This window comes from Caretta caretta, chromosome 9, assembly GCF_965140235.1.
Source record: "Caretta caretta isolate rCarCar2 chromosome 9, rCarCar1.hap1, whole genome shotgun sequence".
NCBI lineage: Eukaryota > Metazoa > Chordata > Testudines > Cheloniidae > Caretta > Caretta caretta.
The window spans coordinates 12,238,387-12,262,353 of NC_134214.1; the positions used below are offsets into that span (position 1 = coordinate 12,238,387).

The 23,967-nt window shown below is 43.7% G+C and overlaps 1 protein-coding gene and 1 long non-coding RNA gene across 2 annotated transcripts in view; one reads left to right on the plus strand and one right to left on the minus strand.

The window, feature by feature from the left end:
* The window catches only part of KCNMB2 (potassium calcium-activated channel subfamily M regulatory beta subunit 2), a 234,427-nt gene that overhangs the window by 207,650 nt on the left and 2,810 nt on the right, over positions 1-23,967 (minus strand). The gene's annotated exons all lie outside the window — the stretch shown is intronic.
* LOC125642151 (uncharacterized) lies at positions 5,344-15,012 on the plus strand. The gene is made up of 3 exons (XR_007358317.2): positions 5,344-5,405; positions 5,554-5,843; positions 14,389-15,012. It is a non-coding gene; the product is annotated as an uncharacterized LOC125642151 (long non-coding RNA).

The following is a 23,967-nucleotide window of genomic DNA, read 5'->3' on the forward strand; positions in this document are numbered from 1 at the left end:
AATGTGTTTGGGAACCGATGAAAGTTAAAACCCTCAGGGTTTTTGTTTGCAAATGTTGGCCAGTATGCTATTGTCACATCCATTTGTTGCATGCTGTTTTAAATTAGACTAGCTTTACATGAGTAGCCCCATGGGATCAGAGCCCTAGCTTGTAAACTGGGTATTACAGTAACACATAGAAGTGCCAACTGAGAGCAAGGTCCCATTGTTAGGCACTGTACAAATACATAGTAAGACACAGTCCTTTCCCTGAAGAGTGTCCAGGCTAACTAAACAAGGCAGACAACAGGGAAGCAGAGAAAGGGAAGGTAACTTGCCCGAGGTCAGAGAGTGGGTAAGTGGCAGAGCTGAGACTAGCAGCTTGATCTCTTCTAATTCCCAGTGTTGTGCCCTAACCAGTCAAACACGCTGCTGCTATGTCTGTTCTTCACTGTTTTATATCCATTGTTCATCAAACTGGATGTTTCATCCTCTTTCTGCCCTAAAACGCCCTTATCAGTCAAAATGCCTCTCGATGAGTTATTGGCCTTGTATTAAAGCTTTTATGCTATGCTGGCATCACCGAAACCTCATGTTTTTATGTGTGCTTGCAATCTTATTTATCAGCTCAGTAGCAAATGAGTGCATCATTATTCTTCTCTTGTCCAGAAAGGTCACAAGGCCCAGCCCTCTGGATGTTTGTGCTCATAAAGGTGGCTATATGTTCAAAGTTATGACTCATAACTTTGCCGGTCACTAACTCCAGAATAAGCATAAGCCATCTCTAACTTCAGCAGCTAGTCGTGAATGATAAAACGACCTCCTCTAATGCTTTAGGCTGCTCTGTGTATGAAACCCTCACTCACACACTGGCCTGTGGGGCCACACAGTTTGTGACCAGGTTCCACTGCAGAATTAGGAAATGCTTGGAAAGCAAAGACAGACAGGAAGATGAAGTTGTAATTATTGTGTCTGCCAACTGGCAGCCAGACACTTGCGACAGACTTCACTGATGAATGGAGCAGCTCTCTGAGTGGGCCTAGGGCATCATTCCCAAAGGCTGAGGCTGAAAATTCTCTGCTGCAACTTCCCTCAGTGTAAAGTGCCTCTTAGAAACAGGAACTGGAACTTGGGCTTCTTATTTCTTCATTAAAGTTAAAAATGTTCAATGTAAGTTCAATGTTAGATGCTGGCAGAGAACGACAAGCCTTTGGAACTTTCACACGTTGCTGTTGTGTTTTCACACCTAAGCAGTTAGAAGATGGTACACCCTGGTCTGTTATCAAAGGGTCCACTTGTTCCTGACCCTAGCACAGGGGCAGCCTTCCTCCCTCCTTGCAAGGGACTGCTCTCCCCCAACACCCTGAGGGATTCAAATCACCCTGCAAAAGGGAAGAAATAGGTGGGACTCTGGCCACTCTCCCCCTTCCCTCTGGTCCATCGAGCCAGCTGAGCAGTCGTGCATACTTTCCTGAGCTCTGGGAGGGACTCTCTGCCTGATGCACAGTCCCCCACTGGAGTTCCCACAGGGGCGACGTGGCTCTGCACTGCCCGTCCCCACAGTGGGGGGCATTGTCTCATTGCCATGATCTGGCCTAAACTGGGAAACACAAAGGATAAATAATAAAACTAAACTAAACTGCAAGGGTCCATTTCATCCTGGAGGGTCCTAAAGGGCCTCAAACCACAGCTAACCAGCCCCACTGGAACACAGCCATGGCTGGGGGTGAGAGAGAGGCGGAGATCAGCTCCCTGTACCAGAGTAAAGAGAGGGGAGCTTTTGGCAAGGACATCAGGAAAACCCCCTATTCTTACAAACAGCACCATCAGATCTTTCATTTGGAGAAGGTCAGTTTTTAAGGTCTTGTCAGAAAGACTCCCCCACACTAAAGCACACTGATCTACCTTGGAAGGAATGAAAGGCTAAATTGACATGGCTGAGATTTGGATCAGTGACTCGAGGGAGCGTAGGTGTTTCAATCCTGAATCTTAGCTCACTAAGCCACTCCTCTGGCTTAAGTCACTGGGGTATTATGTATCAAATGCTATCTCCTAGCAACTCGCTGCACTCTGATCTGATGAGCGGAAACGGCATGTAAATCTACAAATACATCTTGACTTAGTCCAAAGATGATTTGCCAACAGAAAGCAGCATGTGGAACTGAACAGGATTAACAGAGTAATTAAAACATTTCAGTGGGCCAACACATCGTTAATAATAATAAGACACTGGGTGTGAAGTGGGACGTGAATGAGAGAAAGTACAACTGAGTGAGGTTGTCACTCACACTATATTTCCCTGGTCAGGCATATAAGGAGCATCCTTATTCCCTGATTGGGCTACCTAGGTTGCAGGCAGTGGTGTGGAATACAGGTAGTGCGGCCTCTGCAGGGCAACTGCTCTCCTTCCTGTGGTGGGGAATGGGTGAGCAGGCTGTACAGTGTCACAGTCTGGGCTCCACTTCTCCACCCAATGCACATACCGGCTGAGCCAGCATGGAGGGGAAGCGATCCAGCCCAGGGATAGGGCTGGTGCTGATTACTTCCCCCTTGGAGCAAGCGAGGAACCAGGCACCATACTGTTGCTTGCTCAGCGACCCCCTTGTCCTGGTGCTGCTCTGGAAAGAGACTTATGAGCGGTGGGGGGTTCCTGAGGGAACAGCACGGTGAGGGTTGAAGAGAGGAAAACAGGTGGCCCTTCATGCAGAGGCTTCTCCCTCCCACCCCAAACAATAAAGTCTAGTGCATTGAGAAAGATTTCCACCCAGACACCCCTTCTAGCTGTACCTCCACTGAAGTTACACAGCTGATATTTCAGGGCCGTTCGATGTACTATCAGCGCTTTCGGGGGTGAGCAGTGCAGTTGTTCTAAACCTTTTGAAGAACCTCTAGAACTGGGATTTAGATGGCTGGTGGGGGATTATAGTGGGGTGGGGGAAGGGTAAGTGCAGTAAAAATATGTTCTCTGTGGGCCTGGTTCTACTCTGATAAACACTGGTGTAAATCTGGAGCTACTCTACTGGTGCTAATCAACTTATACCACTTTAAACTGATCATGGATGAGAATCAGGCCTGATGTAGCCTCATAGCTTGGTGTAAGTGTCGCCGATTTACACTATCTGAGGATCTGGCACATCAGATTCTGAGGCCAGAAGGGACCATTGTGACAGCTGCCCTTTTGCATAACAAGGGCCATATAGAGTTCCAGCCAGTGATTCTGTCACGGAGCCCATTAATTGCACAGAAGCAGGAGCATCACAACCGGGTTTGAAAGCTGGTTCACAGATAAGCTGTTGGAATGGAATGATCCCTTGGGAAAACACTGAAAGAAACAAGTGGAGAATTTTGGGCACCACTGTAAATAAGCACAGTAGATAAGGTAGCAGAAGAAGAGCAGCTGGTGGCTAGCAGGTGGGCAGGGCAGCAGGAGGTAATCATGAATGGCTATTGCTCCACTCCCTACTTGATGTTAATTACACTTGTTGAAATTCTGCATGCTCCTTTAAAAAAGTTCTGCAGGGAGTGCTGTTAAAATCATGCACAGTCTTCACTTTGAAATGTTTTAATGCTACTTTTCTAGGAAGAACAACAAGAGAACAGACAGAAAATCTGTCTATACCTTCCAAGTACTGAGCGTGTCAGAAGACCCAATTTGGATCTTACAGTCCTTGTGGGTCAGATGACGACCTCCTTACTCATAGTGTAGTTACACATGATCATCAATCTGGCCCCATAACATGAGTAACTATTGAAATAAGTGGTGCAAGTGAGATCAAAATCAGGGTGGTAGCATCTGGAAGTAGAGCTACTTACATCATTGCATTTGTGTTCAGGTACCAGATTTCTTAGTGAAACACAGGAATAGAAAACCTGCTGATTGCGTATTGCATAATATCAGCCATTACTTTCGTAGCCCAGCATAACAATATAATACAATACTTTCTATCAGTTTATATAGCTCCTGGTCGCTGAGAGTCTGAGCACCTCACAAACATTAATGAATTTCCCTCACTAAACCCCTTTGGGGTAGGGAAGTATCATTAATCCGATTGCACGCATGGAGAACTGAAGCACTGAGAGATAGAAAGTGATTTGCCCAAGGTGACAGAGCTGTAACAGAGACAGAACTGAAGTAGAGCTCTGAGTTTCCGTCCAGTGGCTGACCACACCACCACCCTGTAACACATTCATTTAATGTAGAATCATTCCTATAAGAACAGCTTCCCCAAGACTTTTTACAGCATTAAATACAATGATTTATTATTTTCAAAGCATAATCCTTCCCACACCCCAGGAGGTAAAATTATCCCCATCAAATATGGGGAAACTCAGACTTGTCCAAGGTCATGCTTGCCCTGCAGATCAGTGAGAGTATTGAGATTAGAACTCAGAAATCTAGTCCCCAGTCCCAGTTTAGTCTCCTAGTCTATATGCCTCTCAGTGTTATGTACCATCAGAGAATTAAATAACAGCTGAGTTGGAGAGGAAAATTAAGCTGTACAGGCATGGAAGACAAGATAGGGTTTCTAATAAGATTGGAAAATGGAGCTGGAGAGTTGATTAGCTTCATATCACTGTAGAATCTACAGATGCTAAATACCCTGCCCTCAGAATCAGTTCAGATCAGAATATTGATTAGGTGGAATTGTTCCTCCTGAAATGCTCAGTAACCTGTTAGAATTTTTGTATGAGGGAAGAAGAACCAACCTCTCTTTCTGATGCTAAGTCTTAGGGAAGCCTGTGTTCAATGCAGTTTGCTGTACTTTGCAAACAGGGAGACAGACAAGGAAAGCCATCTGTGTAACCCATGCCTCCACAATATTATATACTGAGAGAGAAACATATAGTGAGACATTAGGACATGCATACATGGAGAGGAAAACAAGGAGACAGAGTTGGGAGATTCTGGATGCTGAAACTTTTTAGAGATCCAGTTTTCCAGGCATATCAATCGTTGCCAGTTTGCATCCTCGCTAATTACATTATTAATGCTCTGTTATGTAAAATTTATAATCTACTGCAATCTGACTGACCTAATCCATCAGACATGGCAAGTCACAAATTAGCATGTCTACCTGAGTAATTGAAAAAGTGATCCAGTTTTCTGAAACTGATTTTTTCAAAATAAATAAATAAATAAAATAACTTGTAAATTGTATTAGCAAAAGACAAGGGGGGAGGGAAGTGTTTTTAATTTTAGTTCATTTCCCATTAAAGTCCTGACAAAAGGCAGCAGTGGCAGCTGCTACTCTGTATCCTGCCAGTATCCCTGCCTGCCTGCCAAGTATTACTGCCTTAATGTGGCACCTGGAGTCCAGGAAGATCGCATGTCACAGAGAATCCCTTTCATTTCTCCCAGCTACTTCCTTGCTGCTTGCCAGACTGGAGAGGAGAGGGACTGATCACAGCAAAGTACTTGAGTGGAGGTTGGCACGTTTATAATTGAAAAGATAAATCTTGACCGGGGTGTGGGAGGAAGATTAGGGATGATGATGATGATTTAAATGTTTCCCAAGATTCCAAAGATCTGGACAACTTTTCAACCTGGATTTCTTCTTCCCATATTTTATACAGGTGCCCTCTGTCATGGAAAAGTCTCACAAAGTGCCCCATCTTCCAAGTGATTTCATCTGTATTTCATACGCTTTTAAAGGGACTGGCATGTTCTCTTTACTGGTTGGTCTGACAAGAGGAAACCGCACTGCTCCTGTTGCACTCCACTCATAGAGCTACTCCTGTTGATCAAAGGGAGTGGTGTGTATGGTGCTGATGGGTCTAACCCTGTTGGTAGCACCCACAATTCTCCTAAAAAGGGACCATGTGCATCTGGGTGTTTAGGATTTTGAAAGCATCATAGCTTGCTGGTAAGTGAACTATCTTTTTGCCTGACTGGACATTATTGTATATTTATAGGCCATTTGCCAGAAAGGACTCAAAGAGGAGCAGCTGAGAGGTAGGAAAGGGGAAGGCCCAGCAATGATTATGCTGCAGTTCTGCTAATGACACGGCCACTTGCCTTCTCTTTGCTAGCAGCAACTGTAGAAGAGCGAGGGAGGGGTCCGTGCTAGTCACAAGATTGTTGGCAGTATTCAAATGAGAAACTGGTGTGTGTGATGACTGGCCATGGAGATACATAGATACTGTGGTGATCAGTGCGCTGGAAATGGAGATAGTCAGATTAGCTAGGAACGTGCCTGTCTAGTCTGAAGGTGACTCTAGTTGTTACATTCTAATTGTTTCAGTTGTCTCCCACAAATAATGTTTGTGCCCAACACAGCCCTGGTCGTGTCCATTTTGTGAACAACAGAAATGTTGGCAGACTCTCCTTCCCCACTTTGGCCTAGCGCTGACTGCAGTGCCGTTTGCTGCTGGACACGCAATGAGATTCACAGCAGCGAAAGCAAATGGCAGGGTGGATTGTTTGTTTGTTCTGGCTGGAATGCGACTAGCAACGTGATTGTTTAAAACCTTGGCAGAACCAGCAGCAGTTCTCGAGGTTCTGTCCCCCCAGCTGATCATTAGTGGACAGGGCTACTTCAATAGCACTCACATCAGACATGATGATTTGAATATAAACCTCCTTGTCGAGCTCTAGAGAGACCCTTTCTAAGTTTTTCCCTCCCTTCTGACAGTCTCACTTCCTTCTCTCAAAGACTCTCTGTGTAGTTTCTTAGAGAGCATCCATCACTGTATTATCTGTGTGCATCAACATGTCTTACTGAATAAAGCCACACCACACCCCTGTGAAACAGCATATCCGTAGCCTGATCTATACGTGTCAGTAGAGATTGGAATCAATAGGGCTACCCCCAGAATTTGGTGCAACTCAGCATGAATAAGGGTATCAAAATCTAGTCCTGAGTGACAGGCCCCCAGGCATGCAAGAGATCTGTATCTGAGTCAGGAACTGAACCGACATCTTCTGAGGCCCACTCTTAGGCCCTAATCCCCAAACCATCCTTCCTTGGAAAGGGGTGAATGTCGTAGTGGTAGCTGAATGGGCTGCTGTAGTGACTTTAACAGCATGGGGTCTCAGGCTGCTCTCTGAAAAGCAGGTGGAAACAGAAGCTGAAAGGTCAGGATACAGAGTATTAACAGAAGTACTTTCGCCTACAGTTCATATTTACCCTTCATATTCTAAAGACACACTCTTTGGGTACCATGACACACAATCGGATGGAATACTCTTTGTCTGACTTTTCACACTGGGTGTGCAAGACCAATAACTAGTAGTGAAGGGCAACCCTGAAAAAGGGTCTGAAGCTCAGTTATATAAACATCTGGAAGTCATTATTTGGATGTACACCTCCCTGATAAGAACACAGATGATCTTTTGCCACCATTCAAAATATAACATCAAAACAGTTCCAAGAAGCCTCACGCTTAGATCTCAGTGTATTGCCTTTGTTTTAATTGTGAGCAAGTTAAAATGAATGTTAACAACATCCTTAGTACTGTACTTCATAGAGAAATATACAGAGCATCAGGGATATCTTTCTGGTGTTTCCAATTAACCAGAGGCACTGACTTCGCTGTCTGCTTTATCCAAGGACAAAAGTAATTGGTTACAATAGCAAATTACCTTCCACTCCTGCAAATTAGTATTAGAACATCACAGTAGAAATAAAGCCCATGCTATCTGGATTACTGCAGTGATATAGCTGTAAATGAAAAGCTGTTTTCTGAACTAATGTTGGGAGAGATTACTGAGATGCTACTGAGGGATATAAATTTGGGGAATTATTGAATGGGATTCAACTTTTTTTTTTTAAACTGAGGTGCACAATTCCTTTTCTTCTGAAAGTGTGATGATACATCCATCTTGCTAGGAGCTTCCTTAGAGGATATAAGTGAACAGTCAATCTTTAAGAACAAAGTGAAAACTGAAGGTAGAAACTGGCCATCATGGCAAGCTCTGCTCTAAAATGGTGCACTTGGGGCTTCAAATTGGTATCATTAATCCCTTTTGTGCCCTAAGGGCATTCCTATGAAACCATCAGTGACACATGAACAGCTCTATGGTCATTTGCCATATGTATCTAAATTCGATAGACTTCTCTCTAACGATGACTGAATACCAGTGGTTCAGAGCGGAGGACTGGGGCGAATCAACAAAAGATGTTTATCTGAATGTTCAGAGTCTGTGAACTTGGTCTGGGATAGGATTTGAAGTGGTTGCTCAGCACATTTTCCTGACTAGAACCTGGAAGTGCAAAGGGCTTTGAAAACAGCAAATTGTTTTGAGTATTTCTTAATCTTTATAGTATTGTTTGTAGTACAGTATAGATCCTAGAGGCCCCGATCAAGATCAGGGTGCCACTGTACTGTGGGCTGTACAAATACATAGTAAGATACAGCATCGGTCCCAGAGAATTTACAAGCTATATAGATAAAACAGGCAAATGGTGGTTGGAAAACAGAGGGCCAGTGAATTGCCCATAATAAGTCAGCGCGGGGAGCTGTGATTAGAACTCAGGTCTCCAGAATATCAGGCCCATAGCCTATCCATTGGATCAGGCTGTTCCTGTACCACTGACTTGGGTCAAGAAAAGGGTGAAGGTTCATGGGCTTTTATTTATTTAGTCTGAACCAGTCCTCCATTCATTTTCACATGAACTGACTAGGATTGTCTGAAGTATAGTAGACTCCAACAAACACATCCAATATGGCACTCAAGGGGTTAAGAGCATCACTCAAAAATTTAATGGTAACCTGCAAAATATTAACATTGATTCTAAAAACTAACTGCATTGAAAACAAAACAAATGAGTGAGCCTTTCAAAATCCTACAAAGAACCAAAGGTGAATTTCCTGTTCATAACTCATCTCAGAGCACTTTATCATCTGGGGTTTATGGTGGGTCAAAAGTACATAAACCATTCATTCTGGTTTGTTCAGTTGGTTTAAGTGCAAATTCTCTGTCATGTGCAGCCTTTACTATGAATGGATAACAGCATGAAACTGGGGATAGTAATTCTTCCTTTCTTCCAACCTGTCTTGTCTAGTTAAATTGTAAACTCTTCGGGGAACAGACTGTCTTATTATGTGATTGTACAGTGCCTGGCACTGATATTAGGTGGCGTATTGTCTTACCCTAATAATGAATAGTTGTTTAACAGGACTCTACCTCACAGCCCGAGTCCCTTGTTTCAGGGTTCCTGGGTACTACATGGCTTTTTTCACACATGGGGAGCTAGCTAGCTCAAGGTCACGCAGGAAGTCTATAACCTAGTCTGCCTTAACTATAAGACCAGCCTCCCTGTTTAGCTTCTCCTACCTGTGAAAACAAATCTGAAGTGTGGCTAGGTGCAGTCTGACAGCCTTCAAACAGGCAGCTGTTAGGTACAGTACACACAAGACAATCGAGGGTGAGATTTTATATGCCATCAGCACACTGCCCTTTGCTAGCATGTGAAATTTAATCTCATGTGCTCTGAGAAACACTGCTGGTTTTTTTCCCAAAAAGTGGCCTTTAACATTACGCGTTTAATTACAAGGTTTGTGATCACAAACCACCATTTGTGCATGAAATTGGGTAACTAGGGACACAGTTCTCACAGCTCTCATTTCTCTGGGTATTTGGACACTATTTAAAAACATCTGACATCTTGTAAGTGAACAGAAATACTGCCTTTCCTAATGAATTCAATGCCACACACGCTTCTCAGGCAAATACCTAGGAGCAAAGAAGAGGGCAACAGATTTGGGTTCTGTCAGACAAGCTGGGATTTAGAACATTCCAGAGTCTAGCCTCGCACCCCCTCCCTCCTAATTGAAGTATGGCTAATGAGATCTTCAGATGACCCCAACCTTTGTGGTAGCAGTGTGAGAAAATACTGTTTGCTCATGAGCACAGAATGGGGAAAAGGATCTTGCTAAAGCTATTGTCAATCATCACTCCTATCAGGACATAATTTGCTTACTTCTCTCTACTAGCAATGAACTGGTGGCACAACAAGCAAATGTGGATTTGGATTTGGGCATGTTTGTATCGGGGTGGGGTGGGGTGGGGGGGCTTGGTTCCCACTCACTTCTACTGAAACAATAAACAGCCTTTAGGAATTTTTTTAAAAGGACAACAGCAAGGCAGGCACATGGGTCTGATAAAATATCCACTGAAATAATGGAAACAGTTGTATATAGTTTAGCAGGGTGGGAACCAAAATCCAGGCATTTTATGAGTTAGAAAAATTGTAAGTCTCCCATATGTATGGGGAGAATTGTAGGGCTGCAGACAGACTTGTGGGGAAAGATGAAATGTCTCTCACCAAAGGAGGACTTGACCATTTTTGCTCAAATACTGGCATATTGTCAAGAAGATTTTCTCCGATATGCAGCTCGCCGTATCTAATCTCCAGTTTCTCATTATTTTAATTGAACTCTACAAAGCACTTAATGCCTGTGCAGTAGGGATGCAGTGAAACTGAAACCTACTATGTCTACAAAACAAACACAAAATTGAGATGTTTAAGACCTTGCATTAGGCAGGGCTTCAACTATTCTCAGAGCATTTCATGTTGGAGACAGAGGGTAAAAGCTAGAGATGTGCACATAATTTATAATGAATAATCTTGCCTCTGTTCATGGAGTCCACTAACAGGTCTGTTTTCCTGAACTTATTCACTACTTGAAATTGTTCAATGAACTTTGTCATGAATTTAATTTATATCTTGGTCCTTAAAATTTGAAATTCAAGCTGCGTTGCTCAGTTGTTACTGGTCACATAAACATCATGGAGCATATTTTTAAGAGAGCTCAGGGCAGATTTTCAGCATGCACAATTCAGATGACCTCAACACCCACCATACTGAGCACTTTTGAAAATCTGACGACCTATTTTACTGCCTAAATAGCACCTAAGCACTTTAAAAAATCGGGAAAAGCCTGTTTGTAGGCGCAGAGCACTTATGAAGACTTAGCCAAGGGTGTTCTTTCTGTTCCCTTTTGAATAAGCATAACGCTTAAAATTAGTTTTCTTCTGTGAAAAGAAAAGGAGTACTTGTGGCACGTTAGAGACTAACCAATTTATTTGAGCATAAGCTTTCGTGAGCTACAGCTCACTTCATCGGATGCTGAAGTGAGCTGTAGCTCACGAAAGCTTATGCTCAAATAAATTGGTTAGTCTCTAAGGTGCCACAAGTACTCCTTTTCTTTTTGCAAATACAGACTAACACGGCTGTTACTCTGAAACTTTTCTTCTGTGAACGCTCTCAAAGGAATACCAGGAACTTAAACTACAGTCAGTCTAAAAATAATTAGTAAAAAATAAAGTTGGTCAGGAAATTATTTTTTCTCTCCCATGAAAAATGTATCCAAAACCAGTCCCACGCCCGCTCTTTTGTCAAAGTTTTTCTTCAATATGTTTTCGGTTTTCATTATGAAAATAAAAAAAACTTGAAAATGTTAAATGTGTTAGGTTTTCAGCTTACCCCAAAATTTTAGTTTTTACTTTTCAAGAAAAAAATTGCAATTTGTTCTTAAGATTCAGTTTAGCTGACAAGCCATTGTCCATTAAAAATAAACAAACACCCTCCCTAAAAAAAAATTGATGGAAAATATTTCAATGAACTCTAATTAAAAATAGTGTCTCATACTATATCTGCCTCCAATCCTTTGTGTTTTTTTGGTGAGATTCTCCTATTTTTAAATTACTCTCTGCTGCAGTGTGACGGACACACACAACAATCGGAGAACCTGACGTGGCGTAAGGAGGGGTGAAAATGACTATACTCAAAATGCAGTCAAATGCACAAAGGGTGACATTTTCAAAAGTGCTGTAAGGACGTAGGAACTGAAATCATTGAAAATCAGTGAGATTTAAAGTATATCTACACTTCAAATTCTACAGTGGCACAGCCATTGCAGTAGTTAACCCACCTCCCCGACAGGCACTAGCTGGGTTGATGGAACAATTCTTCCATTGACCTAGCTCTGTCTACCCTGGGGGCTAGGTTGGCATAGGACTCTCTGAGGTGTGGATTATTCACATCCCTGAGAGACATAGCTATGCTGATAGAAGTTTTCAGTGTAGACCAACCCTTGGGCTTCTATGCCTCTCAGGAGCTCTTGAAAATTCTACCCAAAGCAAAGAAAGTGAAAAAGAAAAAAAGGTATATTTTTCTCTAAGTGCTTTCAGTTATAGTTAGCTAGGGCAGTGGTGAGCTGGAGCCGGTTCGCACCGGTCCGCTAGAACCGGTTGTTAAATTTAGAAGCCCTTTTAGAACCGGTTGTTCCGTGAGGAACAACCGGTTCTAAAAGGGCTTCTAAATTTAACCGGCCCAAAGTGGCGCCTTAGGCGCCAACTCCATGGGTGCTCCAGGGCTGGAGCACCCAAGGGGAAAATATGGTGGGTGCAGAGCACCCACCGGCAGCTCCCCGCTCCACCCCCGGCCCCAGCTCACCTCTGCTCCGCCTCCTCCCCTGAACACATCGCCCCACTCTGCTTCTCAGTTCCCCCCCCCCCAGGCGTCCCGCGAATCAGCTGTTCGTGCGGGAAGCTGGGGCGGGCTGAGAAGCAGGCGGTGGCTTCGCGCTCAGGCCCAGGGAGGCGGAGGTGAGCTGAGGCAGGGGGTGGGGGGTCGCGAGGAGGGCCGCCAGTGCCGCAGCAGGTAACCCGGGGAGGGGGGCGTGCAGGGGAACTGCTCCCCCCCTAGCTACGCTCCCCTGCCCCTAGGAGCCAGAGGGACCTGCCGGATGCTTCCTGGGAGCTGCCCCAGGTAAGCACCGCCAGGACTCCCCACCTCGCCCCCCGGCAGGTCCCTCTGGCTCTTAGGGGTGGGGTGGGCACCCACTACGGTGGCCCACGAGACCCTCCTGCCCAGTTTTGGGGGCAGTCAGGGGACAGGGGAGGGAGGTGGATGAGACAGTGGTCCTGGGGGGTGTGTGTGTCAAGGAACATGGGGGGTTGGATGGGGCAGGAGTCCTGGGGGGCGGGGGTGGGCAACGACCCCCTAGTGGGGTGAGGAGGGAACCAGTTGTTAAGATTTTGGCAGCTCATCACTGAGTTAGTACAAGTGACAAAACAATAGTAGCTTTAAAGTATTTTCAAGGAGAAGTGACTTTTAGCTGGTTAAGATTCACATTTCACAATTATTCATGAGAGCAAGCTTAAATGTGGCTTTCTTTCAAGTAGCTATGCTAGTGAAGCCACCAGGTGAATGTTTTTGGAAAGTTATCACAAAAGGGGCAAAACAATTATTAGCATCAATCTGCTGAAAAACATTTAGGATGAAATTCACCCCTCTATAGAGGATTAACCTAAGTAGGTGCAAATTAGGACTTAAATTGTACCTAAGTATTACCTTGGGATGAATTTCACCTTGAGTTAATATTTGCAGTAATTTTTTTTGAAGTATTTGCCCAGCTCTAGCCAAAGTGAAGCTTTCTGCGCTTAAGATATTTGTTTTTCGAAATGACATTTGTTCAAAGGGTCGTTGCAGGACAATGGATGAAGAACAGGAAGGAAAGTTTAATTAACCCTGAATCCCTCCCAAAGTAATACGGGATGTGGGGAGGTGGAGAGAAGAGGGTTAGATGATTCAGTTAGATCTTCACTTGTTCTTTGGGAAAGATGTAGAGTAGAAGTCAGACTAGAATTTGATTTTATATATACCCCTCCATCATCAAGCTGTCTTAAAACACTATTCAGCCAAATGATACCCATTTTGGTCTCCCCACCCAATGTAACTCTGCCAAGTGTTTTTAAAGGCCTACACATCTTCAGTTATATGTTTTCTACTCTCTTCCCCCCCCCCCCCCCCGACTTAGGGAATCACTGGGGTCAGTCTTCATAGCATTGTTAGGAACTGGGTTAAACCTTGTTATGGGTTGAGTTGAAACTCATGGGTGTGAATGTGTCTTCACTTAAGTTTGCTATAAAGGAACTGTAAAGGGGCCTCACTTCAAACAAGGCCTAATGGAGTCTGCCCAAACCTAGCACCATGTTGGTGGAGGGTTGGTGCACACACGAAAAACTGTGAGAGACTAGGGGCAGAGCAAGAAAGCAAAGCAGCAGCCTGTGTGCCCCTGAAAGAAAGCTAGAGAGAGATTCTGGGTTTTTGGGGGCTGGGCTGAGAGAAGCTTGGGCCTATCAGCAAAGAAACTGCTCCTTTTGTTTTTGGTTGCTGCTGAGTTCAGAGAAGCAGGACTTTGTATCACAGAGAACACCAGACTCTATCGTTGGTTTTTACTCCCAACTGGAACAGCCCCTCAAGGTCCTGCACTTTGACTAGCCACTTAGTTAGCAAAGGGACAACAATGATACTCCCCCACCCCTTTGAGTTAGCAGCCATGCAGATGAATGAACCTGTTCACCCCTCAGAGTTTCAGGCTCTCTGCAACCTCAGGCAGAAGTCTCTTCATTGTTTACACTCACTATGCTTTGTTTGTTTTTTTCTGTATCCATAACAGCCAAAGACGCTTTTGTCTGAATGGAAGCTGAGACCGAAGAACAACTGAGACATCTGTCTATTTGCCCCGCCACCCACCATTGACTAATATTTGCACACAGAACCTCACATTTTGGGTAAAACTGCATTAGATCATGATAACATAGGCATTCTATAGGTCCCCATGGCATTTTTTAAGCACCCAGCAACGTTCTAGACAGAGCCTTTACATCAGAACTAGAACTGGTCAGAAAACCAAAATTTTTCACCCCAAGAAACTTTTGTTCAAAAAACCTTTATTTGAAAACTTTCTGTTGAAAAATATTAGTTTTCCCATGGGACGTTTTGAATCAATTCGAATGATTTTCATTTCAAACCAACATTTTGAAACAAAACAACCCGGGGCTCAAATGAAACAATGTTTGAAATCAAAATGGAAGAAAAGGTTTCATTTCAAAATGTCGATTTGAAACAGAAATGTTCATTTAGAAATTTCCCTTGGGAAAACTGAAATTTTCCATCAGAACTGACATGTTTCTGCCAATGTTATTGTAGCTGTGTCAGTCCCTGTAGAAGAGCTCTGTGTAAACCCGAAAGCTTGTATCTCTCACCAACAGAAGTTGGTCCAATAAAAGATATTACCTCACCTACCCTGTCTCTCTGATTTTGCTGCCAAGAAATTTGGTTTTGAAAGAACTGTCTATTTCTGTGCGGAAAACTTTCCACATACAAAATGCTGACCAGTTCTTATTAGAGCCTGTTTTGACTGAGGGAGTGTGGGCCAAAGCATCAGGTTTATCCCTGATTCTCCCCCCTATAAAATTCTCTGACTTGTAGAAGTTGCCTTTGGTTCTTGGTGTTACTATTATCATTATTGTTATTTTTCATTAAGCACTGAAAGTACTTTTCACTACACAATTCATTAAGGAAGACAAGTCAAGCATCAAGCTATTGTCCCAAATCATTATTGTCTGTGTGCTTCAAGGCACTGGAGCGCTTGGTCCTACAACGTATATTACCCAACCTGGAGAGAATTTTGAGCCCTGACCAAGCCGGCTTTCAGCAAGGCCGTAGCACATGCAACCAAGCACTCACGCTGACCACATTTGTTGAAAATGGCTTCCAGAGAAACTTAAAAACAGGCACTGTTTTCATAGATCTAACAGCGGCGTACAATACGGTATGGCACACTGGCCTGCTCGTGAAGGTATCATGGGTCCTGCTACCTTGGGTCACAGGAGTTGTTGAACTGTTCCTCCGCGATAGGCAGTTCAGAGTCCATATGGGGGAGAAGGCAAGTGCTTGGAGACGACAGAGCAATGGTTTACCCCGGGCTCTGTGCTTTCTCCAACCCTGTTCGACCTTTACATCAATGACCTGTCAACAACGGAGTCACAAAAGTTCATTTACGCAGATGACATCTGTTGTGGTACCCAGGCTCAGCCGTTTCACGAGCTTGATGCCACCTTAAACTGGGATATGACAAAGTTAGCTGACTACTGTAAGACTTGGTGCCTCCAGCCAAGTGTCATAAAAACAGTCTCCAGTTTGTTCCATCTTCACCAAGCCAGCACAACCCGAGAACTGAATGTTTATCTGAATGGTCAGAAGATGAAGCATGAAGTAGAACTGATCTATCTAGGTGTGACCTTAGACTGCACATTGAGTTACCACACCCACCTGAAGAAGACAGCAGCTAAAGTTAAGACGCGCAATAATCTTCTTAGCAAACTGGCAGGTTTGTCATGGGATGCTTGTGCTCCAACTTTGCGGAAGTCACCTCTTGCCACCTCGTATTCGGTGGCGGAGTACTGTGCACCAGTTTGGAGTCGATCGTCACACACCAAACTGGTGGATATGCAGTTACATGCCGCCATGTGCATCATCTCTGGCACCCTGCGTCTGACTCCACTCCCATGGCTTCCAGTTCTGAGCAATATTGCTTTTCCTCATATCAAACAAGAGGTTGCCACTAGCAAGTTACTGTAGAAAGTACATGCCAACTCAAGCTTGTCGCTGCACAATGACCTTTTTAAGCCACCAGCTGCATGTTTGCCATCATGTCACCCATTATGGTCTCATCTGCCACGTCAGGATGTTTGGGCAGAAACACTCTGGCGAGAGGAATGGATATCTGTTATAATCCCCAACCAGTCTCTCATTGCCGACCCCACAATTTGCCCGCCTGGTTTTGACCTGCCCCATTGCCAGTGGTCCCTGTTGAACAGGTTCTGGACTGGGCAAGATCTCTGTGCATCCAACCAGTATTGCTGGGGCCTTCGTGACAGCCCTTTGTGCAGCTGTGGTGCAACACAGATGATGACGCACATTGTCGATAAATACCTGCTGACTAGGTTCAGCAGTGGCCTAGAACTGCATCACGCCACTGAAGATGCCATTACTTGGCTAGACAACTATGCACATGCGAAATAAATAAGGAAGACAAGGTCTCGGAGCCAAAGTGCTTTCAGTCTAAATCCATGATCCAGCAAAACATATGAGCACCTGCTTACCTTTATGCACTGGTGTAGCCAGACAGCCAGCCCCCCCTCTCAGACCAGCATTGCTGGGAACACAAGGGAGCCAAAACAACAGGGCACTTAACATCAATTGCAGCACAGCCTTTGAAGCTGTGATAAGCACAGGCGTGCTGCTACAATGTGCCTCTGGGAACATATACAACGATTAGGCTCACAGCAGACAGAGAAGCTGTGACAGACATGGCTCTTAGCCCCTACTAAATAGCGTGATGCACACACCCCAACATCCTAGGTGGGAAAATATTTACCCTAATAAAAGGAATGTCCAGTAGTCGAAACTTATTGTTTCTCTCCCTTGCAAGTGTAAACTACTCTTGCGAGAGCTGGCGTCGCTCAGACAGACCAGCCCCAATTTGGCATAAGAAAGGAGAAAGAGAATAAAGGAGTACAGAGGTATAAGTATGGGACCTACAGCACCATGATTTTTGAGTGCTTTTCACTATCTATTTGCTCGTCAGATAAGTGACAGCCTCCCAAGGCTTCTGCAGCTAAGAGGGTCCCTAAGCCTTGTCCCTTATTCGTCTTTCCGCGGAATTGAGTGACCGATCCTGGCTTGGCACCGCTGGAATCGAGAGATGCAAGGAGGGTAAGAAGCACCCACACCTGATCTCCTATCTTTAGTGTACACATATTTTGAAATAGAGCTCTATACTTTGTTTTCTTTCTTTGGGATTGTGGCTTCAGTTTTGTAACTTGTTTGTGTGTGTAACATCTCTACATTTAAATAAGTAGGCACTAGCAATTTTGTAACCACATGATTAGAATCTAGTTTAATAAATTTTGGTAACCATTTGTGCATAAGCCTGACTTGTTTCTCTGGTTTACTGTAAAGCAGCCAACACAATTAAAGAACCTCGGCCGTTTTGGCTATAAAGCCTGGCCATTACGTGAGAGTACTAAGAGCCTAGCGTTGAGTTGTGCCGCCTCCACGGGGCAAACTCTTGGGGCGCCTGTCAGTCAATCCTGGCTGCCCGCTGCGAAGGAGCTCTGAGCTCTAGCAGTTAAAGTCACGGGTATGGAGAGGCTCTTAGTGCTGCCATTGGGGCACCTGTCAGTCAGTGTTGACTGCCCACTGCGAAGTAGCTCTGAGCCCCAGCAGTTAAAGTCACGGGTGTTTAGGACCTTGGGGCATCCGTCAGCCTAGCCCGGGCTGCCCGCCGCGAAGGGACAGTGCGTCCTAGCGGTTAAAGTCACGGATGGTATAAAACGGGCATAGCTGGCACCTCATCAAACATCCTTGGCCATCGGCTAACAACTGGCTACACTTATGACTACTCAGGTGCATGAAGTTAAGCAGGTGCTTAAGAACTTTGGTGGATGGGGCCTAACTTAGACAAACTATACTGATCAGACACAAAATGGTGGACCAATAAGATCCAATCTCTAAACAGTGAAGATTTCAAAATAATTTTCTCCCTTTCTCCTTCTTGGTGGATTGTCACAGCAGAAGCGAGTTTGAAGCAGGGATTTGAGAGAACAAAGGGTGTGATTGCAATATTAGACATGTTAGATGAGCTCTGTGTGGCTTGAAAGCTTGTCTCTTTCATCAGCAAAAGTTGGTCCAATAAAAGATCACCTACCTTGTCTCTCTATGTTAGAAGACAGACTATTCCATGCACCTGGGACTGAATGGAGAAGGCAGGATACAGGGAAAGCGGTAGGTTAGATGGGCTTGTACATAGTCAATAGATACTTGATAGTTTAATGTCTCTTCCAAAAGATGGCCTCTGTAGGGGACTGATCCTGCTCCCTATGATGTCAATGGGAGTCTTGCTATTGTGACTGATACTCAGGGGTAGATTTCTCTCACATTCACTGGGGTGAAGTAGTGGAGTTATATCTCTAGCATTCTACTGCCATCACTTGATGTCCCATTGGTCCAGAGTTGGCTACCAACAATACACAATGACTAGGGCCCTACCAAATTCACAGTCCATTTTGGTCAATTGCACGGTTATAGGATTTTAAAAATCATAAATGTAATGATTTCAGCTATTTAAATTTGAAATTTTATTATGTTATAATTGGAGGGGTCCTGAACCAAAAAGGTGGTGTGTGTGTGTGTGTGTCTGTGTGTGTGTGTGATCGCAAGGTTATTGTAGGGGGTGGGGATTACAGTACTACTACCCTTACTTCTGCACTGCTGCTGCTGGCAGTGCTGCCTTCAGAGCTGGGCGGCTGGACAACGGTGGCTGCTGGCCGGGAGCCCAGCTCTGAAGGCAGAGCCACCGCCAGCAGCAGGCAGAAGTAAGTCATGGTATGGTATTGCCACCCTCACTTCTGCACGGCTGTCTGCAGAGCTGGGCCCTCAGTCTGCAGCTGCCATTCTTCGGCCGCCCAGCTCTGAAGGCAGCAGCGCAGAAGTAAGGATGGCATGGCATGGTATTGCCACCCTTAGTTCTTCACTGCAGCTGGCGGGGAGCTGCCAGGGCTGGGTGCCCGGCCAACAGCCACCACTCTCCAGCTGCCCAGCTCTGAAGGCAGTGCAGAAGTAAGGGAGGCAATACTGTGACCCCCCTAAGATAACCTTGTGACCACTCCTGAAACTCCCTTTTGGGTCAGGACCCCCAATTTGAGAAACACTGGTCACTCCCATGAAATCTGTATAGTATACAGTAAAAGCACACAAAAGACCAGGTTTCATGGTCCAGGATGCATTTTTCATGGCCGTGAATTTGGTAGGGCCCTAACAATGACACATTGCACAGCTACTTGAAAGCATAGTACACTAAGCCACACTCTGGGACTTTCACCGTGCTGTAGATTCACACATGGCTTGCTGCGCTCACTGTGCAGACAAGCTCTAATGTGCCTGAAACGCAGGGACTTAAGTAGACTGAAAAAAGCAGGTCAGTAGAGATGGGTTAACAAGTGCATTAACCTTGGTCATGGAGTAAAGTGCTCAGACCAGTGTTTTATGGGGGAATCAAAGTGCTCAGGTAACTGAGATCAGTGACTGTTCGTTCTAATACAGTTTTTACAACTCCTGCCTGCAAACATATTAATGAAGGCAGTGCCCTCACCTGAAAGATAGGGTCACAGTACATAAGAATGGCCATATTGGGTCAGACCAATGGTCCACCTAGACCAGTATCCTGTCTTCCAACAGTGGCTAATACCAGGTGCTTCAGAAGGAATGAACAGAACAGAGAATCATCAAGTGATTTATTCCCCCATCACCCAATCCCAGCTTCTGGCAACCAGAGGCTAGGCACACTTCGGAGCATGGTTTTGAATCATTGCCCATCCTGGCTAATAGCCATTGATGGATTTATCCTCCATGAACTTATCCAGTTCTTTTTTTGAACGCTGTTACAGTCTGGGCCTTCACAACATCCTCTGGTGCAGTAATGGGACTAGGTAACTTAAAGAGGCTGACTGAACATCAGTTAAACTTCAGAATCATTAAAAATAATCTTTGCAGTATGAACATTTCCTGGAAAGTGATAAGTGTTTTGTTCACCTACAATAATTTTTATTCAGCTTTTTGGGCCGACAGAAATGTAGACAAAGCCAGTCTATGTATTTTGATCCTTCCATCCATCCATCCGAGCCAAATCCTTAAAAACCAACCAACCAACCAACCCACCCACCTACCAGTAGAATATACAAATTCAATCATTTTTTCTGATATTTGCCAAATTTTGTATTTGCCAAATACTTTGCCAGTTATTTAACTGGCAACATACTCAAAAACAGTGAATCAAATGTATTTAATAAAAAACTTTATTTCGCCAATGGGTTAAGTTAATAGTGTTTAATACGTTCTGCTCTACTTCTCTGTGCATCTCTTCTATTCTAATTTATAGAGCATCTGTTACTGTAGGATCTGGACATTATATTAATAACATGCATTACATGCTATATTTGCTGTACCAGTCTGAGCTCTAAGGAAGTGTGCTGGTCCATTGGGTATGCACACATCTTAGTATGTGTCCTTTTATTTAATGTTAACAATTATCTTTATGACCTTTGAAGGAAATCTATATTTAGGATTTGAGAAGACAGGATTTTGGGGCTGTAAGAGTGTGACTCATCGCTAGTGGTGCCTTGTGGCCAGGCAGGGTGTTGCAGGGCCTTCCCCTCAGTTGTTTCTGCCAAATTGCCATTCAGGCTTCCTGGTAGCCCACAACTTCTTGTGACATGGCCCTCAAGCCAGGTCATAAATAGTCCCATCTTTTCCCGGGTAAACCAAGAGTCCAACAAATAGTCCACTGACTTCACACTGGGGCCTCAGTCCGACTCTGGACTCATTAATACTTGCCCCTGGTATCAGGGAATTTTGATAGAATTTAGATACCCATGTCAGGGTACCCATGTGAGGGTATTTCCTCAGTGGGCCAGTAGGGGAACTCAGGTCTTCCCTCTCCTCTGGGCTCTAGTTCAGGGTCCGTTTCATGAGCAGCCAAGGCTTGACTATGCAGATCCCTTGCTCCTTCCTGGACCATTTCCTACCTTGCCCTGTTGTAGGCTTTTCCCATATACTCCAGGGTTCTGTAGGACTAATACAACTTCTTGCTGTGCACAGCAAATGGCTTCCTCTGCTCAGCTCTGTACAGTGACTAGGCACTATCAACTATTATTGTATATAGACCATCTGCATGAAGTCTTTTTTACTCTCCAGCTTAGTCCTTCAGAGATATGTAATTTCAGATCTTCCAGGTAAGCAACGCCATCACCTTCAGCTTTCTCCTACCTACTAGCTATTCTTATGGTACCTTTCTTTTAGGGTTGGTACTGTTGTTGTTATTTAGTTGCACCCCTGGGCCCAAACCAAGATCAAGACCCAATTGTATTAGGCATGGTACAAACACATAGTTAGAGACAGCCACCTATCCCAAAGAAATTGGATTTTAAGTAGAAAAGACAGATGGAAGGTGGGAGAGGAAACAGAGATGAAGAAACTTGCCGATGGATCACATAGCAGGTCAGGGGCAGAGCCAGGAATACACGTCAGGTCTCCTGAATTCCAGTCTAGTGCCCCATTTGCTAAACCACACTGCCTCAATGTGCCAGTCTTCTAAGGTCCACTACCCAGCCTAGGTGCTACCACAGGGCACACACCCACTCCAAGTAGCATGGAGTGCATCTGTTTCTCTTTCTCCAGCATTAGAAAGTTTGTTCCAAACGTATTTTGTTTTGTCACTGAGCAAATTTTAATGAATGAGTTTTGAACAGCTCTAGCATTGGTACATCCCTAAGCCCAATGCCACAATACATTAAATTAGGGTTTGCTGTAACTGTATTCTGACCTGCGAACCATCTATGTTGTTAGACTTTCTGTTTAGTTAGTTGTGGATGAAGTGCTGCCACCTATTGGATATAGTAGGAAATAGTTTTCTGCAAATTAAAATCACACAGGCCTGTATTAAAGCAATCATCTGATATGAAAATGTTAAGTGCTATAAGTCTAAATCCCCTCACAGACTTCAAACTAGTCAATACCAGCAGAGATGGGAAGGAAGTGGTTTTCGTGTCCCATTAAAATTTTTGAGATAATGAAAAATGTTCCTTCGTGTCCTGAATCAGGATGAAAAGTTTCACCAAAATAAAAATAAAAATAATATTTTGGGATAATCAAAATACTTTGTTTTGATTTCAACCATTTAAAATTTTAATTTAAAAAAACCACACTATAATTAGCTTATCTTTTGAAATGAAGTCATTTTGAACTGGAAAACAGGAATATTTTGTTTCAAAAATGTCAAAATGAAACCTTTTTGAGTTGAAAAATTGTTGAAACTGACCCTTTCCCATGAAAAGTTTCAACTGTGATGATTCAGCATTTTCTGAGCGAAAAAATGTTTCATCAAAAAATTCCCCATCAGCTCTAAACGCCAGATGAATAGACACATGTATGCAGCATAGTTTCTGCTGTGTTTCAAATTACATTGTTTTTTTTCCTCAGCAAGACAACACACATTTCTTAATACAAGTCAAAATACCTAAACTCCTAAATACCCTTACAACAACTGCATATTTAGGATACAAAAATTAAGATAAAGGCACATTTAGAACTCTATACAAGAATCTCTGCTGCTCTGGGGTGTGTCTCTGAGTGTCAGATCATTTACATTAGAGCAGCAATTTACTCTTCAATGATGTCAGTGATGCAATATCAGAATTTTACTATAGATAAAACTATCTGCATCTCAAAGATCTTTCCAGATACGCATATCACAAGAGGGAAACAAGGAACAGAAGAAGGGGTGCAAATGGATAAATGGAAATGGGCTGGATTTCTATTGGCGTAAATTAGCATAGGTCCATTAAAGTCAATGGACCTGATTCTACTTGGCACTCATGCTCATTCACACTGCCGGGGCCTTTATATAAATGAGAATCAGATCCATTGAATTTATGCTGGTTTACACTAACAAAGGATCTGGGACAAAAAACATATACACTTCACGTAGCTATGCTTCGGATAGGCAAGGAATACAGAATACATCACCTGTTCTTACTTACTTGCCTATACAGCACCAGGCACACAGCTTGCAATATATAAGTAATAATCACTGTCTCAACTTGTGTGTAGACAATCTAGGAGGCAGGATGCCACATGAGGATATATTTTACTAAAATAACTCTTGAAATGCCTTTGTTAAACATAATTTTCAGTTCAAAGACACGTGCCTTTGAAAATCTCTTGCTTTGACACGTCAGGTGGAGAGACAGTAATGTGTGATATGGCATGTGTCAACATGTTTGACATCATGCAAATGACACTTTACAACTCAGACATAGTAGAACATGATGCTTTTTGAATGATTTATTGGTAGAAAAGAAAAAACTCTGCATTATTTTCAAATAAGTTTGGAAAATAACAAAAGCAGTTGTCAAGTAATTGCAATCGATTATTAGACAATCACATGGGATTATAACAATTACCATTGCTTTGCTTTTGAAGGTGGATTTCTTTTTAATATTTCAGATGCTGTTTTTACTATATGATTCATTTCTTCCCCTTTTAAGATATTTTCTGTTTCTATTTTCCTTCTGACTTTAATAACCCACTTTATTGTTTTCATGGTGACCAGTTAAATCTTCTCATGTGGCGT